Genomic DNA, 6,000 nt, shown 5'->3' with positions numbered 1-6,000 from the left:
TTTCATAAAAGTATATCTGTATCAATACTTTTTATGTCTTCCTTGCAATTCCATTACACTATAAATGTCACCTATCCTGAAAATGTAAGGCTCAGGATACTGAGCATAAAATGGACTGAAAATTTAACATATAAAGTTGTTATTAACTGTTCAGTATTGTTCAGCAATAATCTGATTTCAGGTGTGGCTTCCAAAGAGTTGTTGACATTCCAGTCCCATGCTGTGTTCTCTTTTCTCATAATGTGATACAGGAGCCCGGTGATGGCGGCGCACGCCTTTAATCCCAGCACTCGGGAGGCAGAGCCAGGCGGATCTCTGTGAGTTCGAGGCCAGCCTGGACTACCAAGTGAGTCCCAGGAAAGGCGCAAAGCTACACAGAGAAACCCTGTCTCGAAAAACCAAAAAAAAAAAATGTGATACAGGAATGCTTTTTTTAAAGACTCAAACAAAACAAAACAAACAAACAATGAAACCCCAGGAGATCAGGCTGTCATTTCATTGAGTATGGAACCTCATGAAGGTTCTCATGTGTCTTAAAGAAGACATTAGACAATGCTCATTAGTTTTTGTCAAGTTGACACAAACTAAAGTCACATGGGAAGAGTGAACTTGAGTTGTGGAATTGTGTCCATAAAATTGGCTTGTGGGCACATCTGTGGAACATTTTCTTGATTAATGATTGATGTAGAAGGGCCATGCCCACTTTGAGTAATATCACTCCTGTGTGGTAGTCTTTGGTTGTGTAAAACAGCAAGCTAAAAAAGACATAGAGACCAAGCCAATAAGTAGCATTTCATGATTTGCTATAGTTCCTGCTTCCAGGTTGTTTCTGTCCTGACTTCTCTTGTTAATGGTTTGTGTACCTGTAAGTCAAATAACCTCTTTCTTTCACAAGTTGTTTTTGGTCAATGTTTGATCACATCAATAGATATCAAACTATGACAAAAATTATGTGTTCAATAGGTGGGCAGCAGGGTCAGTTGAGGAAGGAGTGAGTGATGTGTGGGTCATCACCCTGGGAACCATGGCTTGGGTAGGAAGGTGATTCTTGCCTTTCTGCGTTCCTCTTTGTGTCAGTTGCTAGGAAGCTTCCATAGACACTAATAAGCAAGAGATTCATGTTGTAAGATTGGACAACACTTGTGCTTCTTTCCTTAACCAACAAGGAAGAGGTGGCACAAAAGGGTAGAGTCTGATGGCAAGAGGAAGAGACTCCTTTTCCTGGGTACAGATGGGTATCCCTGGTGATATTGAGGCAGCAAGAAAGAAGACAAAGCAAGAGTGAGTTGTTTATACTCCCAAGTAGAAAATTCAGCTTGGATCTATGATGCATAGTGTGTAATTGGGTTACAATGATTTAACATTAAGTGTTTCCATTAAGTTATAATGAATAAATGTGGCACATGGCTGTACTACCTAATATTCATCCCCACCATCGAACTGACCAGTGCTCTCTGTTGTAATTGTTTTGCCTGCACAGCAGCATTTATTTGAGATGCAGTTCTACATTCCATGCCTCGTGCTAACACTTCAAGTTGCAATGTAACTGACATAATTATTATGAGTTTTTAACCTATAAACATTACTAGATCAGATAAAATGTTCAATGAAATGTCTGTCTTTAGGATACATTCATTTTCTTCGTTTGATTCTGGAGAGTTTCATAACACGTACAAAATAAACAACAGAAATAAAATTGTCCCCTGATATCAGCTAAAGGGTCAAATAACTTGAGTGAGTTCATAATGGAGAAAAAAGATTCCTAGTTATGAGTTCTTATCACATTATGAGCCTGCTTGCTCTGGTAAATAGTGCTCAAACTGTATGGTTATAAAAGGAGAATGAACATTGGCCTTTCTTCATTGCTGAAACTCACTCAGGAAGCACCCTATTAACATGCATTAGGAAGATGTTTCCATCAGGCAGCAAGTCACTGAGGAAAGAAGAGGCATAGCCAAGGGCTCTGGCTGTCAGTCAAAGGTTAGGTTCTGTGATTCCTGGGAGAACAGAAAATACTCAAGTAGAGATGACTGTCAAGAAGAACGTGCAGACGAAAGAGATATCTTGATAGAAGGAGACATTACGGGGTAAGGGAGAAGCCTGTTGCTAGGGAAATTCCCAGGAATCCACAAGGACAACCCCAGATCAGACTACTAGCAATAGTGGAGAGGGTACCTGAACTGGCCTATTCTGATAATAAGATTGGTGAATACCATAACTGGCATCATCCAGTAACTGATGGAAGCAGATGCTGAGATCCACAGCCAAGCACCAGGCCGAGCCCCGGGGAGCCCAGTCGAAGGGAGGGAAGATGGACTATATGAGCAAGGGGAGTCAAGATCATGATGGGGAAACCTTCAGAGACAACTGAACCAAGCTCATAGGAACTCACAAACTTTAGACTGACAGCGGTGGAACCTGCATGGGACCAGACTACACCCTCTACATACGGGAGATAGTTGTGTAGCTGGGTCTTTTTGAGGAGTTCCTAGCAGTAGAATCAGGATCTATCCCTGGTGCATGAGCTGGCTTTCTGGAGCCCATTACCCATGATCAGACACCTTGCTCACCCTTAATGCTGGAGTCGGGGGATGGCTTAGTCCTACTCAACTGAAGGTACCAGGCTTTGCTGTCCCCCCACCATGGGAGAATTTACCCTTTTGGGGGAGGGGATGGGGGTGGGTGGGTCAGAGGGGAAGGCATTGTGGGGGTTGGGGATGGGGGAGGGGGAGGAGGGAGGGGGCAGGAGGAGGGATTAGAGGGGGATCTGAGGTTGCTATGTAAAATAGATAATTTTTTTAATTAAAAAAAAGAATGTGCAATAGAATAAATGTGTTAAACCCAATCTTCAACAAGTCATACTTTATTTTATTCAGTAAGAGTCACCATAGATCAATATTTGCACACATATACATACAAATAATGTACAGTATTTTATAGAATGTGTATATTTATCTGAACAGCAAATATTCAGCATCCCCCAATACAGATTAGAACAAGAGTGTAACTTTCCACCATTATTTGAAAATGCAAAGTTCTATGAGTTACAAGATGGCCTTGTGGTTGTTTTGTGTACCAATAAAATATACGCACTGTAAGTAGTTCATTTACAAAGCTACTCTCTTATTCTATGATTGTACTCTGTGTCTAGAAGTCCTTTATATCCACTATACCTGAGCAAAATTTTAACACAAGTAACAATGCTTAAATCTATAAACACAATCAAAGTCATTGGAACCATAGAATAGCTATAAAAAGGTAATGGGAATTAAAGTGTGGAAGGTATTGTGCATGTAGTCATCTTCTGAGTAGGGGGCTCTAAAATAAGCAATGCAAAACCAGTGCAAGGCTGCCCCTCAAGATCAATGTCATGGCTGTGGTCATCCATCACCTCTAACACCAGCCGGAAGCAATCAATGGCAATCCATCTCTTTCCTGTTGGATAATTGATTTTTTTTTTAAAAAAAAATTGTGTGGTTGATCTTTTTTTCATTTTAAGAAACTGTCACTGAATAATACAGTAGTCTCAAAGGTAGAGGGACAAGGGTTGGTTGCATCGACAAAATCTTAATGACATTAGATATAACGATACTTTCAACCCTGACTGTCCCTGAGAAGAACTAGGAAGGTTTTGTCTTTGGTGTTTTCCTGCATTTTCATGTTGGCTATTTGACCCATCATTATAGCTGAACATAATACCTTTAAACACTGACCAAACTTTCCTCTGGTGTTGATTTTTTTTAATTGATAGTATGACTGGTGCTGGTACTTTCACCTTCATTTCTGTTTGCTTTTGGAGACAATGAGGAAGCATACATAGAGTTTTCTGCACACAGCTGGATGTTGAACACAGAGTTTTAGACATGGTATAAAAGTGTTATGCCATCAGATGATATACAAGTCTATTTTGAGTGGAGATACACAAACATTGGACTATTAAGTGACTCTTCTAATTTTCTTTTCAACTTCATATTCCATACACTTTAAATTATACTTCACATTAATTTAGTCACTCATGCTAGAAGTTCTAATTTGGAGGTTGAGTGGTTAGGACTGCTTGCTGTAGTAGAATCTTGCTACACAAACATAGGAATTGGAGTTCAGATCTCAGAACATACATAAAAGCTTTGTGCAGTCCCAAACACATCTGTAACCTCAGTACTAGAAAGGTAGATAGCAAGAAGATCATTGAGGCTTGCTGGCGGCCAGCTTAACTGAAAAATGGCAAACTTGAAGTTTCAGGGAGAGACCTTACCTCAAAGGAACAAAGAGTAGAGTAATGGAGAAAGACATCTAACACTCTCCTCTAACATATGCATACACAGACACACATAGTAGCATGTATGTGTACACATGTACCACACACACATTATGTATAAAAACACACACAAAATAAATAATACTAAAGGAATACTTATTTTAATTTATTTTTGAAGATTTTATTTCTAATTCTCTCTCTCTTTTGTATGTATGTGTGTGTGTGTGTGTGTGTGTGTGTGTACAAAAGTATAGGTTTCTACAGAGGCCAGAAGTGGGCAATGGTTCCCTAGAGCTAGAGTTACAGGCAGTTGTAAACCATCTGATATGGGTTCTGAGAATTGAACTCTGGCCCTCTGTAAGTGCAATACATGCTTGTGAGCCATTTCAAGTTGACAATTTTATTTCATATTTTGATGTATAATGAGTGGTTCCTTTGACTGCCTTGCTAAAACTATATTCTTCCTCTATAATTTGGAAGACTATTATCAGGGGTGGTCATTGAGGCCACAGAGTCGCTCATCCTTAGAGAATACTGTGGGCAACTTGCATCCTCATGAATCTTTGTCTCTCTCAATCTTCTGTCTCTGTGTGATTTAGTACAATGCCATCCTTAATCTACAAAGCCAAGCCTATGCTCACAGCAAGTAGATATTGATATTGATATTCCCATTTGCAAGTGGAATGGAAGAGGCATGAGTCAGAGCGAGTTCATCCAATCATGAAGCTCTGAAAGCATTCAACAAAACTGCTTTCCAACCTACTCTTCCAAATCCATTGCACTCAAAATCTGCCAAACACAGCTTCCATCCTAAAGAATCCATAGTTTTCTTACATTATTCCCTGCTTTTCCCCACTGCCTTTATTCACACATCAAGTGGGATTTCTCTTCTACCCTGAATTTTGCAACATACAAACTGAGAATACTTGTTTTTCTTCCAACATGAATGAACACAAATGCTGTTCTTGGAGTGAGAGACTTCATATAAGACAATAAATCACTGAGTGCTGGACTGGCTGTGAAGGATGCTGGGCAGAGAGTGGCCCTATAAATTTGGACCAACTCTAAATACCTTGAAGAATCAATGGCTCACAGTACTGAAGACAGAAAGCACTTTAAGCAACAAAGAAAAGATTGGTGGGGCTTAAGTACCTAGAAAACTGGAGACAGAGTTCAGGATTCGGTATACCATGGAGTATAGATTTTGAGAATTTTTACCTGAGAAGACATACTAGGGCTCTGTTATTAAAAATGGCATCCACTGGTAAGACAATGATGTTTACATAAATCTTTCTTATTCCAGAAACAAACTTGTTAACTCAAATCTTGAGCCAGGCATCTTATTATAACAATGTTTTTGTGTATGTTTGAACAGTTTACTTACTATTTGCTTTCAGTTGGCTATTTTCAGGTATCCTTGGTGTTTATTTGCATGTGTCCTATACTTTATGTAACACACATTTTCTCCTTAGTCTTCTCAGTGCTTATTGTTTATGTCAGGAATGGTGCTAGAAAAAAGCAAAACAACAAACCAAAATAAAAAACGTTATTTTTTAGATTGAATGTAGCTATTATTCAATATTCAATCTAGATAAAGAAGTTTGCACAAAAGCACTGATTGAATATCCATCTGGTAAACCTTTAGCTTGATAACTAATTTTTTCCACTGCATGAGTAGCTGCTGAGACACCTTGGGGACTTGATATTTGTATAACATTGCTGCTGCAGGCCATGGAAAGTCC

Source organism: Peromyscus californicus, unplaced genomic scaffold (assembly GCF_007827085.1).
Source record: "Peromyscus californicus insignis strain IS unplaced genomic scaffold, ASM782708v3 Scaffold_8__1_contigs__length_139910024, whole genome shotgun sequence".
NCBI lineage: Eukaryota > Metazoa > Chordata > Mammalia > Rodentia > Cricetidae > Peromyscus > Peromyscus californicus.
This window is presented reverse-complemented; position numbering follows the sequence as displayed.